This window comes from Nomascus leucogenys, chromosome 20 (genome assembly GCF_006542625.1).
Source record: "Nomascus leucogenys isolate Asia chromosome 20, Asia_NLE_v1, whole genome shotgun sequence".
Taxonomy (NCBI): domain Eukaryota; kingdom Metazoa; phylum Chordata; class Mammalia; order Primates; family Hylobatidae; genus Nomascus; species Nomascus leucogenys.
Window position 1 is genome coordinate 18,992,595 of NC_044400.1, and position 19,548 is coordinate 19,012,142.

Genomic DNA, 19,548 nt, shown 5'->3' on the forward strand with positions numbered 1-19,548 from the left:
TCCTTTAACGTTGCCGTGGTACAAGATCCCATTGTGTTCTCAATTTTAAAACACAGCTCTCTTGGCCCTACTCCCAGCATTTAGGTTTCAGAGAGTCTGTATTGCAGTTGTATTTTAAAGGTAGTATTAGTCCATGACACTATTTGTGAAAGGGGGCCAAAGAGAAAACAGGGCTATCTCAGGAATTGTCAATTTCTACTTAAAAAATAGATCAGTTAAAATTTCCCCAGATTTCCTCTCCCATCTTGCTTATATTTTACACTTCATTATTTTTTTTCTAAAGTTTTTATCATAAAAGACTATACAATGAATTATATTAACATCAAATTGTTACTGTTTTGGAGCATGTGGGAAGGTTTTGTATTAATTTAAAAAGAAACATTTCTATGCCTTTTTTCTTTGCACACGAATTAGGCTTTTTAAATTTTATTATAAAGTTTCTTTTGACAAATATGATTTAGCTTCCTAGATTTTAAGAAACATAATGGACAGCTACTATTCACACAGATGTGCTATTTGAAAGAAATTTGGCTTACTGCTGTTACTCAGTACTGCATTTTTATGTGTAGAAATTGATGTATGCCAAGAAAAAGGCAATTAAGGCTCTTACGCTTATTTTTCAAGGTGTATTAAACTGGTGCGAGTTTTAACTATGTGTTTACTTTAAGAATCTTAAAAGGACCCCTTGGGAAATATTACCAACTGAGCTCGTTGGGCTAAACGAGGAAGCAGATTCATTTTCATAAATAAATCTGAATTCCATTATTTTTCAAATTTACTTATAGATTGAAGAAGAGGATAAGTATGCTAATAGAGGATAGAGAGAATGGAAAATTATGACAAGAGTTTTCTCCATGCAGTCAATATGAGCCCTGTTCTTTGTGGGTATTTCCAAACATAGATACATTAAAAATTGAAGGCTTGTTTATTCAAATATCCAAATGTTTATTATGCAAGGTACTGTCTTGCATAATTTGCAAGAGGCATTTTGGTGGGAAGCAGAGCCACAGAACCCAGTCAATACTCTTTAGCAGCGTCCACCTCCCAAAGTGATCATTTACATCTATAATGCTTAGAACCAGCCTTATGGAAAAAATTGATTTATACGTATAAATAAAAATTAAGATGACAGCTAACATTTGTTGAGAGCTAACTAGGTAGCAGGCATAGTCTATCTGTTTTCACCTCTTATTTATTCTTTATAAAACCACATTATTGTTCTTCTTGTCTCTAGTCAACATATGAAGGCACTAAGTCACTGAGAGGTTAAGCATCACACCTGAGATGACACAGCTAATAAATAGTATAATGACCCAGGTTCCTTATGGCTGTAGAATCTCTCTTATCTATGACATGGTGTAAAGATAGTTAGATCTGTGTTTGTGTTATTTAATTTATTAAAGTCTCTTTATCTTATTTGCAAGCTAGATGTGCATGATTAACATATAATATTTCTGTGTGGACTGACTGTGTTATGTAGGAACCTGGCACATGGTGGATAATCAATAAATAAGAGCTGTTGAATAAATGATTCAGCTACCATCACCAGGGCATATTGTAGCTGAAAGGCCCTGGTGATGGTAGCTGAATAATTTATTGAGACAAGTCTTAGGTCCAAGTCTTAAGTATAGGGAAGAGACCATAGTATTTTGAGGGCAGCATATTAAATTATTAGGTTATTAAACACTGAGTGCTTTCTAATGTTCTGTATGGATAACATTCAAATTTGAAAGCAAACTGGAAATTTGTGAAGTTGTTCTCAAAAATTCTATATCATTTCAAAGCACAAATTAGGAGGGGTGTGAAATAACACTAGAAGCAGACTATACAGGGGGAGGATGATTAATCTCACCTGATTTAAACGGAAGCCTCAGTAGAAGAAGTGACATGGGATTTCAGCTATCGTGTTCCTGCTGAAAGTTTCAGGCTGCCGAAAGCAGAGCATCTGATAAATTCTTGACTTGTCCCGGAAGTATTTTCGCCCCTCTGAAAGCAGAGGAAACAGTGAGGGAGTCGCCTTAATTGTGAACTTAATTCTTAGCCTCTGGAAGGACCTGATTCATGGTTTGGAAGGAAGGAAGGCTTAAGGAAGCAAATCAGCATCAAAGGAACCACAGGAAGCAGGGCAGTTTGTAGATATGTACACACTACTTAATCTTTAGGAAATAAGATATCAGAATATTCATTGAATGAGCAACTGTGATGTCATGGACGGGCTCTAAAAAGAAACATAGTCCACAGAGGGTTGAAGGCTCTACAGATGAAATCTATCTATATATTCTGAAAAACCCTGATTGACTGTCCAAAGTTTTATTATGGATTATTTGAATGCATTTTCCTACTCACGTACTTGAATAAAATGGTATTATGTACCAAGTCTAGGATAGGACACATTTCTTCTTCTGGACCATATGATGACTTTTCTCAAAGGGCACTGTGCCACAGGCAGCGAGAGCTTGGCTCACTTCAGGCACAGCAGTGCCTGTATGGTCCTGTTGGAGGTGCCCAAGCCTGCCTCTTTCTCTCACTGCCACACAGTCACCACAGGCCAGCATCTGACTTTGCACAGAAGGGTTTGAGAGCTAGCCCTCTGCTGAATAGAAAACTATGCGTACTCTTTTCTAACACCACTCTTTCACCAGTTTTCTTTAATAGCTCAGATTGGTAGTTTCTGCAGATATCCCCAGCTCACAGGCTCCTCCAGGCAGACACTGTGGGCGCGCCTCCAATCACCAGCAAGAAGCAGCCACTGGCCAGCTCTCAGGCAGCTTGGAAGGCCTGGGAGGGCCCAGTAATCAACAGTCCTGCAGTTTACAGGAGCCATGGGGGAGTTCAGCAGATGTGTGTAATAGGATCCAGGGAATAATAAATCTTTGTCCTTTTTTGTGCTGCAGAGAGAATTCTCTGTTACCTCTTTAGGATGGGAACCAGGGCCCTTTCTCTGCTTATGGAGTTCACATAGGAGAGCAAAGGACAATATGTCCATCTATGTGGGAAATGCTTGGAAAACAGTGCCAGCATTTGCATGTATTTATACACATGCAAACACAAAAGAAACCTTTTGAACTGCAGTAGGAAAAAGGGAAGGTCACAGTGAGATATTTAACTAAAATATCACATAGGGAGTTCACCAACAAAATCTGATTTTTAAAGGATTTGGAATTTTGCAGGAAGGAAAGACTATTACCTGATACAAGAGAGGCATAAACTTACAAGAATAGTATCATAAAATATAAAAGTCAACAATGAACTAAAATTTGCCAAAAAGTCAGAATGTCAACCAAATTTACATTTTTTAAGTGAATTGTAGTGCACTGGAATTGATTTCCTAGCTGGACGCTGGCTGAGCTAGAGCATCAGGAAGAGTCTAAAGATTAGATTTTAAGAAAAGAAAATAGAAGCCATGTTTTGAAGACCTGCGTTACAAGTGCTTTTTCAGCTTGTAAGATGTGAGTCTGAAACGGCCAGCAGTTTGTTTCTTGAAAGATCCATGAATCATGTGCAGTTACTTGGGTGAGTGGGTCAGGCCCCTGTCATGAGATAGGTGGAAGGAAAGACATCCAGTCACAGTATTCTCTAGCAACAAATGAGATGTGGGAATCAGGCAGTGAAGTCTCTCTACCGAATAGGTGGTGTCAGTCAGAAGACAACATGGCAAAGAATATCAGTATTCCAGCCAGGCCTGAGAGATGTGGCATATCCGTTTGTGGAAAAGGGCTGTGCTGTGAGTAACTAACTGGGCCTATGAGTACTGATGCTTATGAGATAGAATTATACTTCTGAGTTACCAGGCAAAAGAAAAGGCCTAGAATGGATGAGTCTTCTTTGGTCATTGTTTGATGCAGTCTCATTTCCAAGTCCAATCCAATCCAAAGCTTATACATATAAGCTTTATAGTTTCTAAAACAGTAATTAAAATATACTTTTATATTTAAAGAAAAAAATGAATTGCAATGTAGCATAGTAGTCAATAGCTAAGATTTGGGAGCAACCTAAGTGTTCATCAACAGATGAATGGATAAAGAAAATGTGGTACGTATATACAATGGAGTATTATTCAGCCATGAAAAAGAATGTGATCCAGTCATTTGCAAAGGCATGGATGGAACTGAAGGTCATTATGTTAAGTGAAATAAGCCAGGCACAGAAAGACAAACATTCCATGTTCTCACTTATTTGTGAGATCTAAAAATTAAAATAATTGAACTCATGAATATAGAGAGTAGAAGGATGGTTACCAGAAGCTGGGAAAGGGAGTTGGGGGTGTGCTCGGGGGAGATGGGGATGGTTAATGGGTGGGTACAGAAAAATAGGAAGAATGTGTAAGACCTACTAAGCACAAGAGGGTGACTCTAGTCAATAATAATTGTACATTTTTAAATATTAGATAACTGAAAGAGTATAATTGTATTGTTTGTAACACAAAGGATAAATGCTTGAGGGGATGGGTACCCCATTCTCCATGATGTGATTATTACACATTGCATGCCTGTATCAAAGCATCTCATGTACCCCATAAATACATACACCTACTATATACCCATAAAAATTAGAAATGAAAAAAATTAAAATATTATGGTTGCTGGTATCAGAAAACCCTGAGTCTGAATACTGACTCCACGTTTTCACTAGCCGTGCCTCAGGCAAGTTCCTTAACTGCTCTAATTGTAAGCATCGTTGCCTGTAAAATGGGCATAATGACTGCACTTCCATAATAGGTTTACTGTGAATATTAAATAAGATTCTTTAAGCATTTAACAAGGCCTAGCACATAGAGTAAGGACTTTTTAAGAGCTTGCTACTCGTATCCCTCTAAGAAGAAAAATCGTATGATTTCTCAACCACTTGGAGATTTTGGTAACATGGTGAAAACAGCAGCATTTGCAGCGGCAGGAGCCATAAATGACAAAGCTGGTCACCTCCTGTTTTCTGTCTGTAGTTTCTGTAAAGCGAGGTGTTCCTCACATTGGGAAGGATGGAGTAATTATCACAACAGATGAATCAATGCCCAAGATTGGCGAGGAGATGGAACACAAGCGGTTAGCTGCTCTGGATGAGTCATCTCCCAGTCAGGAAAATTACATTCCAAGTACTGGATATTATCTCAGAACCATTGTCGATAATCTCTGAGGAAATGGAATATAGAAGATAATATAGTCTTCATTTTGATAAAGGGGAAAATTTGAATACCCTAGCATAAGAAACTTGAGATTGCTGCCTGTGAAATTTCTAAAAAGGAGCAAATGAGAAAGAAAGACATGATCATTGGATATAGCCTGAGCATACTAAAAATAAGATAGATATATATAATTTTTTTTTTGAGATGGAGTCTTGCTTTGTCACCCAGCCTGGAGTGCAGTGGTGCCATCTCGGTTCACAGCAACCTCCACCTCCCAGGTTCAAGCAATTCTCCTGCCTCAGCCTCCTGAGTAGCTGGGATTACAGGTGTGTGCCACCACACGTGGCTAATTTGTGCATTTTTGTAGAGATGGGGTTTCACCATGTTGACCATGTTGGTCTCGAACTCCTGACATCAAGTGGTCCTCCTGCCTTGGCCTCCCAATGTGCTGGGATTACAGGCATGAGCCACCGCACCTGGCCAGTATTTTCTTTTTTAATTGATTTTTTTAAAAACTGCTCACCATGAGATTGCCATAAGTTGATCACACCAAGATTTCAACAAAACATCTGATTACTTATGACACTGTTCAGTGAGGATGAAGAACTGTGTGTTGGCTGATCTTCCAGTTGGAAAGATTCGTAATTGTAATCAGCTGCCCCAATAAAGACTAACTTCGATATTTCAGAATTATGCCATAGGGCTCCATGATTTAGAACTGCATAATTTATCAAGAACATGAAGATTATACAGCATGTATAATAATATAAAGGTAATCCAAACTGGGAAGGTAGCATAACTGATTTTGTCAAAGTCAGAATTCCAGATATTCTTTCATATCTTAATATCCTAGAACAGCTCCTGCATTTTTGGCTTAAAAAACAGTTTATTAAATCAGGAGGCTGAAAAACAATTAGCATGAAAAGAAAAATCGTGGGAGAGTAGTTGAAGATAAGCTTAGTATTAGTCAAGATTATGCTAAAAGCTAAGACAGTTGGAGGATATTCGATAGAAGAATAATATCCTTTTGGAAGAACACAGTTAGTCCTGCCACAGTCTACCCCATTCAGACCACATCTTAAAGGATTTGGTTCTGGATACTTGCATTTCAAGACAGAAACTGACCGACCAGAGTGCCTTAGGAAAGAAAGAAAAGAAGAGAAAGAGAAAAGACAACCAAGATGGTGAAGCACCTAAAAACCACGTTGTACGAAAAGATAGAAATCAGGCCACAGCTACTTAATTTAGGGAAAGAAAAATCAAGTTGATGTAATTTAGACGTGTAAATATTTTTAAAAATGTTTTGTATAACCCCATAGAGATATATTTAATATAGCTCTTAAGAGCAAAAAGGAGTTAATAAGTAAAGGTTACAGAAATGAAAATCTAATCTAAAGAAAGAATTTGTAACTGTTGAAAGTGTCTAGGTATAGGAGGAGTTGCTTATTGTGACCAATAAGCTTTTATAAACAAAAGCATTAACCAAATATATCTCTGTTGGGTATGAGGCTTTATAAAGAATGATTACATTGTAGGCCGGGCGCGGTGTCTCACGCCTGTAATCCTAGCACTTTGGGAGGCCAAGGTGGGAGGATCATGAAGTCAGGAGATCGAGACCATCCTGGCTAACACGGTGAAACCCCGTCTCTACTAAAAATACAAAAAATTAGCCAGGCATGGTGGTGGGCGCCTGTAGTCCCAGCTAGTTGGGAGGCTTAGGCAGGAGAATGGCATGAACCCGGGAGGCTGAGCTTGCAGTGAGCCGAGATCACGCCACTGAACTCCAGCCTGGGCGACAGAGCAAGACTCCCTCTCAAAAAAAAAAAAAGAAAAAAGAGAATGATTACATTAACTGAGATGTTTATCTGAACGCCTCTAAAATGTGTCTTCGAGTGGTAAGAGCCTTGATTACGAGGCAGTCATACTGCCTCTTAAGTGCACATACAGGTGATGGCTTCAGTCATGTGACATAGGAAGTATCTTTTCCCACCTACAAAGAGGAAAATGTGGACAGAGTCTCTAAGAGCTAAACTGAGTGTCTTAAGATGGGAGTTTATAGCCTTCTGGGCTAAACTAAAGAGGACTCTAAACTTTTGAGAAGCAGCAGCCCTGAAGACTTTGCTGACCCGGTGATCTTAATCACTGAAATGCCCAAGTTAGAGCCAGGTGTGTCCTCAAGCTATTTTACCTTTTAGGTAAAGAATCAAACTGGGTTGGAAAAGTCTATATTCAGCCTCAAAAATGGCTAACCTTGGTTAGGTGATCATTGTTATGAGTTGAGGATGGACTAAAAGGTTTTCAGTTTCTAGGTATTTGTATTTCTTTATGTTGTTGTGAATATTTTGTCACCATTCATAAGGAAAAAGTAATGTTTAGTAATGTAAATAATGTTAGGAAAGGGCTAAGTTCTCTATGTTTCTGCTCTTGCATATTTAAAATATTCTTTTGGAATTTCAACAACAATGATTTTGATTATGCTACAAAAGTCACAATCCTTGGACGCAGTGTAAATTCAGTAAATTTTCTGCAAAACAGTAAATCATTCAAGTAAAACATGTCAAGAAAGAAAATTATATTGTACCCTGAATGCTTTATTCATCATGCAATTTTAAATATTTGGAGAATTGCTGTTTTGCCCCCCAAACTCTTAAGGTCAACGGCCATCAATTTTCATGCCTTCTTTCTCCATCATCAAATCAGTGCTCCTCTGATCTTTCTTCAACCTCAACTGTAATAAAGAGTTCGACTCGATGTTTTATGTTTGCTGGCAGCTTTGAAGCCTCACCACTATCCCTTTCCATTCTGCTCCACATCTGGTCTGATACTTTCTCCTCTGGCTCAGGTGGGAATTTCAAACTATGCAAGGTTGGGCTCTCTCAAGCTACTTCAGATCTGTTTGGGGGTCTCCCCTAATCTCCCCAGAAGACCTCATTATGGGAGCTATAAGTATTTTCATGCCTTCTTCATGTGCATGTGGTATTATCAGTCTCAATATCCAAACCAAAATTTTGGTTGGGGTGCAAGATCCGTATCACCTCTGCACAGTGATGACAACTCCAAAAATGCCTCTTTCTTTACAGTATAATCTCTCATCTAGAAAATAGCCGTCTGCTTCTATAATTTTGTTGGCACTTTCATTAACAGCTAATTTGTCCCTCATCTAGTTAAATTGGAATTCAGTCCCTCTAGTCAGGTAGTCTGTGCACAAATTCTTGTAAAATTTCAAGCCTTAGAGAATTCTCTTGCTCTGTTATCTACTCCAGTAACTATAGTTGGATGGAGAGATGCCCAAATCTGGCAAAGAAATCCAAACACTATCTTAGAAAAATAATAGATCAGTAGTCTTTCAGTCAATTCCAAACCAGTTTCTGCTTCATACTGTTGGAAAATTTGAACTAAATGTATAATTTTTAACAGGATAAAGAATAGCTTTATTTGGTAGCCAATAGCAATCTCAATAGAAAAATATGCTGGAGCTATTTACTACAGTCAGGAACCATCACACCAACAATCTGCATACTTAGTTAACATGGTTTTTGGAGTTCTGCTGTGTTCCTTCATATGTGAATCAGAAATAAAACTGTGGCTATTGAGAAGAAGGAAAAAAGTATTTGCAAGTGGCATAGTATACACTACGAACCTGAGAAAATCAATTGGAAGAGCATTAGAACAGATAAAGAGTGCAGTAAGGTGGTCAGGTATGAGTATACAAAAATCAGTAGTTTTCTCTAAATGAGGAATAGTGGCTCAAAAATTATCGGGAAAATTCAGTGTATAAATATAATGAAGATTATAAAATACTATTTTTAAAATATGTAAAACCAATTTAAAGAAAACTATAACACTCGTTGTAAGAAATAAGGCAGAATTTAATAAAGAGACATACCATGTTCCAAGATAGGCAGGCCAAATATTACAAAGCTGATACTTTTTCCCAAAATATAAGGTTGGATTAAATCTTGATAAGTAGAAGAAATCAGTAGAATTAGAGGAGAGCTATGGGGAGAATTTAAAATGGTTCTATAGTTCATGTAGAACAATAAACAAGCCAAGAAATGTTTGAAAAAGAGAGGACTCACAAATGCTGTCTCACCATATCATATATTGAAACGATGTGAACTTACAGTAATTAAAACTGTGTGATTACAGTTTTAGATAAGATAGATCCATAAAACAGAATAAGTCATGCTGCCATAGTCTTGCAAAATTTAACAGTTTAATAGTTGTAAAGGAGATACTGTCTATCAACACAGAAGCAAAACCGATTCTGGAAATGTTCTGGGACAATAATATCACTATTTGGAAAGAAAGAAGATACTTATGTGACAGCATAACATGAATCCTATGTGGATTAAAGAGATAAATGTACCAAAAAAAAAGATAATTGAAACATTATTAAGCTTGAGGAAAACAAAAGTGGCTATTTAACTTTGCTCGGGCGGGAAAAGGACTTTCTGATTACAAAATCAATGAAGGAAATCACAAAGGAAAAAGAAGATTGATTTGACTTTATAAACATTTAAATGCTATGAACATAAAAATATCAGAAATATCAGAAACAACATTACAGGACAAACAGAAAACATCAGAACTAGATTTTCGCTATCCTCATTATGAAGATTTAGTATAAACTCATAACAGGAACATTGTGACAGGAAGCTTGGCAAAGGGTATGAAGAGACAATTCACAGACTAGAAAATACCATTAGCTAATTAACACAAGGCAAAATTTTAGCCTCACATGCGACCAAGGCAATAAAAAGTGAAATAAGAAAAGAGGATGTTTTGTGTACAAAATTGGCAAAATGTTTAGATGGTACTAATCAGTGCTGGAGAAGGGCAGTGATTCTCACATATGCTCCTGGGAAAGTGAAATTTGATACAGCCTTTCCAGAAAGCAAAGTAATCCTATGTACTAGGAGTCCCTGAGAAAGTTCTAGGGCTTTCTTCCAGTAGTTGTAATTGCAGGGCTCTATCTTCCAAAATACTCCATGATGTAAAATGAGATTTATGTTTAAGCATAATCCTTGCAGCATTCTTTTAAATAGCAAACATGAGAAATGGTTAAAGTATAGTAACCCCATAATACAATCTTATGCATGCATTATGTTATCAAATATTTTTTTAATATTTATTTGTTTATTTATTTTTGAGACAGAGTCTCACTTTGTCACCCAGGCTGGAGTGCAGTGGTGCCATCTCGGCTCACTGCAAGCTCTGCCTCCCGTGTTCACACCATTCTCCTGCCTCAGCCTCCTGAGTAGCTGGGACTATAGGTGTCTGCAACCACACCTGGCTGATTTTTTGTATTTTTAGTAGAGACGGGGTTTCACCATGTTAGCCAGGATAGACTCGATCTCCTGACCTCGTGATCCACCTGCCTCAGCCTCCCAAAATTCTGGGATTACAGGCGTGAGCCGCGACTCCCGGCCATTATCGAATATTTTTAATGGTGTGGGAAAAATTTATGTCACAAGAAAAAAAATTATCACCCAATACATAAATTGTAACATACAATATATATTTTATACCCCTGAAAAGCTACATTATAACATTAATGGTAATTACGCATGGGTTGCATAAGTTTGAACCATGTTTGCTTTCTTCATAGTTGGTGTATTTTTCAAGTTTCTCCTAATAAACCCTTACTAGTTTTGAATCAGAAAAAATAAGAACTTCCTCCGAAGTAGTCTTCCTTGCCTAATCTGTTTCTTACTCTCAAAGCCCTCCAAAAGATATTGTTTTCCCATCTGAATGTACATATACCACACATTCTGTTTCCCCTGTGACATGAAAATAATAGATGTCTAATGTATTTACCTGACAAGGATATTGTGAGGATAAATTGAGACAAACATGAAAGCATGATTTAGAAGGAAAGGAAGTGATACAAATATGAGTTGAGGTCTGTCAACATACATTTGTGACATCAACACATTAAATAATTTTCGGTGACTATCAGACATGGGCCTGTGCCTCAGATTAAATGATAATGCCTATTAAAAACTAGTTAATAAAGTTAAAACTGCGTAAGTCACCCTCTAGAATAGTGCTATCCAATAGAACTTTCTGCAATGTTGGAAATGTTCTTTATCTGTGCTGTCCAGCATGGTAGCCATTTAGCCAAACAAGGCTATTGATCATTTGAAATGTGTCTGGTGGGATTGAGGAACTGCATTTTTGGTTTAAATTAATGTTAATTAATGTATGAGTAGCCCATGTGGCAAGGGGGGCGGGAGCTGCAGCTCTACAAGGTGACATCACTTTGGACTAGGCGTCTTCTTCAGTGCTCTCCATGCATTATCCCATGTGGCCCTCACCACAACCTGTGATCCAGGTACTGTTTTTACTCCCATTTTATAGATTGGGAAACTGAATGGTAAAGAGGGCAAGTGACCCGGGGTGAGGGTGTTGATAAGCTGTGGAATCAGAATTCACAGCTACATAAGTGGATGCCAAAGCCATCTCTCCTATCAGTTACTCTGCACTGCCTCCCATACATGACACAGGACTGGGCATGTGGCAGTCACATCTGGTGGAAGTGACAAACTACATAGGAAGTCAGTAATATTATAGGGATGAGCAAGAGGAAAACTGTGTTGTTCGTCCTTTGTGAATCTCTGTGCATCTAATGTGTTAAGTCCCCTTCATATGATGAATTCCCCATCAATGTCCACCAGCCACGAGAGCAGCTTCTTGGTAAGACATCACAAAGAGGCCTCATGGCGATTCTTTTGTTAAGTTGCTGACTTTCTCTTCAATCAAGCCTTTTACGCTGAAAACTATCTTACAGCCAAGATTCCAGACTGCACACAGGTGAGAAGGCAAATTTGCTGAGTACATTTGAAATACTTGGGCAGGTTTTAATGTACTCTACAGGATGTGACAAACAAGTATCTGTGTAAATCAATAAACCCTTCTGTGAAAGGACTAATGGTTTTATGTGAATAGTAAGGCAACCCACGTGGAAACCAGTACTCTTGTTTCCTGTCAGTATTTTTAAAGTTCACTGTCATAACTCTGTTCCCCTTGACCTTTATCAGTGATACCTACCAGAGATTTGCGTTGCTAGTTGAGTTTTAACTGGATACCTCAGCTATCAACCATCTTTCCTTTTTCCCTTGGTGTCTGATAAATGCCTCCTTTACACCTTCTGCTGTCCTGGATTGCTCAGTTTTTAACTATGTTGTGATTGTTCTTTGAATAATAATTGACTTTCTCAGATTTAAGAATACTTCATTCCAGTACAGACAAATGGAGATTAAATACAGATTTCTCTTTACTTTGGTGCTGTAAAATCGGGTTTATTATCATGGTGATTCACAGTAATAATTGCTTCTGTATATGAATGTTGATAAGTGGAAAAACCAATATACACAGAAATTCAGGAATCTTCAAATGCTGTGAAACTAGTAGCACAAAAGCTAATAGAAAATGAGAACCTTTGGTTTTCAAAAGCAAAATGCATGTCAACTAGAAGTTTGAATAAGTCTTATCTGTGCTCTCAAACACTCAAAGATGATGTAATATGATTAGGAATGAAAACATGTACTGTACTAGCATTTGCAAATTGGAACCAGACCCTTCTAAGTTCCTGGTGTATCTTTACATGCAATTAATGCACAGTGCAACACTGCCTTTTGCTCTTTTAAATAAATTCTTTCTATAGTCCTATCTTGATAATCCCCCAAAATCTTCATCTTTAAAAGATAGCAATTCTAGGACAGTTTTTAAAATACAAAGAGCTATTTTTAAGGGATTTTAAGTATTTTTTCATACTGACACAAATATATCCTGTTGACACAATCTTATTTTATTTACAGCATTGTTTACTTAATGCATTTCCACCCATGGGTGAAGCGTTTAATCAGGTTGCATTGTGGGTATTATTTTGCTAATTAGCATCCAAATGTGGGACCAGCTTCTATAAAGTTCAACCTTAAAGTGAGCAGTGTCTCCTCGGGTTTAAAAAGACAATTCCAATTCTGTGGAGTGATAACCATGATCACACTAGAGCAGTTGTCTGATTAATTACAGTGGCGTGAATTTGGTCATGTTTTCAAGATGATGTTCCCTCCAGAGCAATTGACTAGATAATTGTGTTCTTGCTACCACAAAACTTAAGTGGAACTCAGCAGGTGTGAGTTCTGAGCCTGGAGCTGACTCAACCTGTCACCACTTACCTGAACAAAGGGAATATGCTCTGCAAAGGTTGTCTCTCCCAGATTCTACAGGCAGATTCTACCACTTTGAAGGATGAAATTGATTCACTTAATACCAAATCTGTCAGAACAAGTGATCCAAACAATCAGTGTAATGGGTAGAAGGGCAGAAAAGCAAAAAGTAGAGATGTAACTTTCTTCTTTGTAAAATAGGGTCTGGGTTGAGTGAAGTTGAGATCTCTTCCAGTTCTGGTGTTCTTTTTTTTTTTTTTTTTGAGACAGAGTCTTGCTCTGTCACCAGGGCTGGAGTGCAGTGACGTGATCTCAGCTCGCTGCAACCTCCACCTCCTGGGTTCATGCGATTCTCCTGACTCAGCCTCCCAAGTAGCTGGGATTACAGGTGCCCGCCACCATGCCAGGCTAATTTTTGTATTTTTAGTAGAGATGGGGTTTCACATGTTGGCCAGGCTGGTCTCGATCTGGTGTTCTTGTATCTAATAACAAAAGATAAATTACAGTCACTGGGTAAGAGTCATTATTTACATTTCTGGGCTACAGTTGTTAATAACAGTAGTTTCCATAACAGTTTTCATACTCTATAAAATTATGTGGTTGGACTTGATACCTCAAACCCTTCTAATTCTAAAAATGTAGAAAATTTATTCATGAAGTTGAAAGTGCCATGCCAGTATAGATCTGATGTCATTGATACATGTGTTTATATGAATATGTACAATAATTCATATGTGTATCTGTGTGGTGTGTATGTGTGTGGTTGTATGTGTATCTCTCATAGAGGACATTTAGCCATGTCTAAAGACATCTTTATTATCAAAACTAGGTGAAGGGGATGCTACTAGTACAGGCATAACCTTATTTTACTGTGCTTTGTGAATATTGCATTTTTTCACAGGTCGAGGGTTTGTGGCAACCCTGCATAGAGCAAGTCTGTTGGTACCATTTTTCCAATAGCATGTGCTCACTTTGTGTCTCCTTTTCACATTTGTATAATCTCACAAGATCTTAAACATTTTCATTATTGTTACAGCTGTTATGGTAATCTGTGATCAGTGTTCTTTGATGTGACATACTTAATTGTTTTGGGGCCCCATGAAGCACACCCATATAAGATGCACATGATACCTGTTGCATGTGTTCTGACTGTACCACCAACTGGCCTTTCTGCTGTCTCCCTTGCTCTCCTTGGGCCATGTATTTCCTGAGACACAATAGTAATGAAATTGGGCCAATTATTCACCCTACACTGCTTGTAAGTATTCAAGTAAAAGGAAGAGTAACATGTCTCTCACTTAATTGTTTTTTTTCATCGTTTGTTTTTGTTTGTCTGTTTATCTGAGATGGAGTCTCGCTTTTTCACCCAGGCTGGAATGCAGTGGCTCAATCTTAGCTCACTGCAGCCTCCATCTCCTGGGTTCAAGCGATTCTCATGCCTCAGCCTCCCAAGTAGCTGGGATTACAGGTGTATGACACCACACCACCTAATTTTTTGTATTTTTAGTAGAGATGGCATTTTACCATGTTGGTCAGGCTGGTCTTGAATTCATGACCTCCAGTGATCTGCCCGCTTCGGCCTCCCAAAGTGCTGAGATTATAGGCATGAGCCACCTGCTCGGCCCATGTCTCTCACTTTAAATCAAAAGCTAGAAATGATTAAGCTTAGTGAGGAAGACATGTCAAAAGTCAAGACAGGCTGAAAGCTGGGCCTCATGCCCCAAACAGCCAAGTTGTGAATACAAAGGAATAGTTGTTGAAGGAATTTAACAGTGGTACTCCAGTGAACGCATGAATGATAAGAAAGCAAAACAGCCTTATGGCTGATATGGAGAAAGTTTGAGTGGCCTGGATAGAAGACTAAACCAGCCACAACATTCCCTTAAGCCAAAACCTAATCCAGAGCAAGGTACTAACTCTTCAATTCTGTGAAGGCTGAGAGAGGTTAGGAAGTTGCAGAAGAAAAGTCTGAAGCTAGTAGAGGGTAGTTCATGAGGTTTAGGGAAAGAAGGTGTCACCATAACATGAAAGTGCAAGGTGAAACAACCACTGCTTCATGTGAAGATGTAAAGCTGCAACAAGTTATTTAGAAGATCTAGTTCAAATAATGCATGAAAGCTACTACACTAAACAACAGATTTTTGATGTAGGGGTCAACCTTATATTGGAAGAAGAGGCAATCTAGGATTTTCATAGCTAGAGAGGAGAAGTCAATGCCCAGCATCAAAGCTTTAAAGGACAGGCTGACTCTCTTGTTAGGCACTAATGCAGCTGGTGACTTTAAGTTGAAGCCAGTGCTCATATACCATTTGAAAAATCCTATGGCCCTTAACAATTATGCTAAACATACTCTGCCTGTTCTCTGTAAATGGTACAACCAAGTCTGGGTGACAATATGTGTGTTTACAGCATGGTTCACAGAATATTTTATTAATAAGTCTACTTTTGAGAGTCTACTCCTCAGAAAAAAATATTTCTTTCCAAATATTACTACTCATAAACTATGTACCTTGCCATCCAAGAGCTCTGAAGTATCTGGGGTAGATGTGCAAAAAGATTAATGTTGTTTTCATGCCTGCTAACACAACATTCATTCTGCAGCTCATGGATCAACAAGGAATTTTGACTTTCAAGTCTTATATTTAAGAAGTAGTGACATTTTATAAGGCTATTTCTGGCAGAGAGAGTGATTCCTCTGATGGATATGGGGAAAATAAATTGAAAACCTTGTGGAAAGGATCACAATTCTAGATGCCATTAAGAACATTTGTGATTCATGGGAAAAGGTCAAAATATAAACATTAACGGGAGTTTGGAAGAATTTGATTCCAACCCCAATGGATAACTTTTAAGGGGTCAAGACTTTAGTGGAGGAAGTAATTACAGATGTGGCAGAAATGGCAAGAGGGCTAGAATTAGAAGCAGAGCTTGAGGATGTGACTGAATTGCTGCAACCTGGTAAAACTTGAACAGATGAGTTGCTTCTTATGGATGAGCAAAGAAAGTCATTTCTTGAGATGAAATCTACTCCTGGTGAAGAGTCTGTGAACATTGTTGAAATGACAATGAAGATTTCAGCATATTACATAAACTTAGTTGATAAAGCATTGGCAGGGTTTGAGAAGACTGACTCCAATTCTGGAAGAAGTTCCACTGTAGGTAAAATGCTATCAAACAGCATTGCTTGCTGTAGAAAAATGTTCTGTGAAAGGAAGAGTCAATTGATGCCGCAAACTTTATTGTTGTCTTATTTTAAGGAATTACCATAGCCACCCCAACCATAAGTAGCTACCGCCCTAGTCAGTCAGCAGCCATCAACATGGAGACAAAACCTTCCACCAGCAAAAAGATTCCAGCATGCTGAAGGCTCAGATAATCGTTAGCATTTTTTAGCAATGCACTATTTTTTAATTATGGTGTGTACATTATTTTCTGGACATAAGGCTGTTGCATACTTAATATACTATAGTGTAGTAGTGTAATATAAACATAACTTTTACATGCACTGGGAAACCAAAAAATTTGTGTGACTTGCTTGATTCTGACATTTGCTTTATTGCGGTGATCTAGAATCCATGAACAAACTCATGATGTCTCTCTCCAAGGTATGTCTGTAGATAGTGGGTAGAGGCCAGGGATGCTGCCAGACATTCTACAGTTTACAGGACAACCCCTCAAAATAAAAAACTATCTGACCTAAAATGTCAATAGTGCTGCGGTTGAGAAACTCTGATTCGTATGTATATATAAGTATGTTAAATACACTCAAGTACTGCATACACACTCTATCATTATATAGAGAGCTTCTTTGTATATAATTTGTTCTAACAAGATCAACAAGACACTGTTTTCCCAGCCATCTGTTGAGACATAGAAATAAGCTTTGCTGTTCCCAGCCTGACATTTCATCCATGTTTGTCTTAATGAGACTTCATTCTGGCTTTGTTATGCTTCTCTCTGCTCAACAGATTGCATCAAAGTCTGGTTTAGAGAATAAGGCCAGCCATGCTCTGAGGGTTTTAGTGGAGGTTTGCTGACCCTCTCATGGAATCAAAGAAAGGAAGAAGTGAGCACCATATATTTCACAATTTTATAAAATGGATTATTCTACTATGAAGACAGTTAAAGTTTCATCCTCTGTCACCTCAAACTATGCTTCTATGATTATTTATCTCTAGATAATTACTATATAAATTCATACTGTCTGAGATTTTATGGCTGCAAAAGACTTTGTAGATGATGTGGTCTAGTAAGATTATGAGGGGGAAAAAATAAAGCTAAGAGGAGTTCAGTGTCTCGATCAATGTCACATAGTAATTAAATGCAAGAGCTTGAAACCGTGTGTTCCTAGCCATTCTCTCTGCCACATCATGCTGCTGGACAATGTTTCTAAAAGGCCAGACTACAGCTAAAAAGCCAGGTCTCTGGATACCACATTCTTTTTATACTTAAAAGATTCTCTATGAGACATCATCTAGGTATAAAATACCTCCTTGGTAGCATCACTGGAGAAGTACACAGTATGCACAATGATTCAATATTATCTTGGTAAAATGATATGTAATTCAAACAGAAAAATCTTTTAATAAAATTGGTGGCTGCCAGCTTCTCAGCCTACATGTCTATTATTGCACCTGAGCTGAGCTGTAAACTGAGGTGTTTATTCTTCCTTTATCCAGCCCTCGATAAGGAATTACATTTCAGTTCCCCTCAACCCTTATCACCTCAGGGTCCTAACTGCTTAGAAATATCTACCAACTCCTACCCACTCACTTACACAAAGAAACGGAGGAAATTTTAAAAGCTCGAAGGAGAGGAAGTAGGGTGATGTATGAATGTGTTAGCGCTCTTCGTTTTCCACGATTTTCAAAGCAAACCTTGCTGCTTGCCAGTTCTCTGTAGAGAAACCAAACATCATCCCCCCACTTTTAGCTCTTGAACTTGCAAACAGGAAATGTGTTTTCTAGAATGGGATTCATTTTCACATAATTTCATTATGACAAAACAATCAAAAGTTCAGAACGCTGAGAAGTTTACTGTGTTTTTGTTTTTGTTTGCTTGCTTGTTTTTGAGACAGAGTCTTGCTCTTGTCACCCAGGCTGGAGGGCAGTGGCATGATCTCGGCTCACTGCAACCTCTACCTCCTGAGTTCAGGCAATACTCCTGCCTCAGCCTCCTGAGTAGCTGGGATTACAGGTGCTTGCCACCATAACCGGCTAATTTTTGTACTTTTAGTAGAGACGGAGTTTCGCCATGTTGGCCAGGCTGGTCTCAAACTCCTGACCTCAGGTGATCCGCCCACCTCGGCCTCACAAAGTGCTGGGATTATAGGCATGAGCCACCGCGCCTGGCCTACTGTGTTTTTTTTTGAGTGCTTCTGATTCAGTTAGGTCCGTGTGGCCTGAAGACAGCCACTCAACCACTCTGAGCCTCAGACTGCACATCTGTAAAATGGGGCTAGCAACAGATGTCTCTTTTGTAGTGTTGCTGGAAGAATTACTTGTGATAAAGTCTGTTGAGGGCTAAGCACAGAGTGTAGCACATAGTAATCATCAGCACCTGATGACTGTCATTGTCATCATCATCATCATTTTCTGTAGCTTCCATGTTCTTCTCTGTCACAGCCACAGCAATGACTCCGGCCCTGACGTCTTAAACTAGACCTACATTTCCAGCTCTTGGCTAGATGTCTTCCAGATGTTGCTCTCATGCTGCATATATATACAAAACTGAACTAATAATTGTTTCTGCAAAGAATGATGATTTTGAGGACTGCTACAAATCAAGGGTAACTTCTCTCTCATGGCCAGATCTTATTTCTTTTTTTTTGTTTTGTTTTTTGTTTTTTTTTTTGAGACAAAGTCTCGCTTTGTCGCCCACGCTGGAGCACAGTGGTGCCATTTTGGCTCACTGCAAGCTCCGCCTCCTAGATTCACGCCATTCTCCTGCCTCAGCCTCCCGGGTAGCTGGGACTACAGGCGCCCGCCACCACACCCAGCTAATTTTTGGTATTTTTAGTAGAGATGGGGTTTCACCGTGTTAGCCAGGAAGGTCTCGATCTCCTGACCTTGTGATCCGCCTGCCTTGGCCTCCCAAAGTGCTGGGATTACAGGCGTGAGCCACCGTGCCTGGCCCTTATTTCGATTTTTTAAGCAAAGTAAGGGCACTCCAGATGACAAAAACAAGTCAAAGGGTTTCCCAAGTCCTTATGTTCCCTCTCAGCTACTGGCAGTGCCCAGGCTAAATTCCACTTAG

The 19,548-nt window shown here is 38.6% G+C and overlaps 1 protein-coding gene across 1 annotated transcript in view; it reads left to right on the plus strand.

Annotated features, from left to right (window-relative positions):
• Nucleotides 1-19,548, plus strand: part of NCKAP5 (NCK associated protein 5) — a 990,316-nt gene that overhangs the window by 748,521 nt on the left and 222,247 nt on the right. The gene's annotated exons all lie outside the window — the stretch shown is intronic.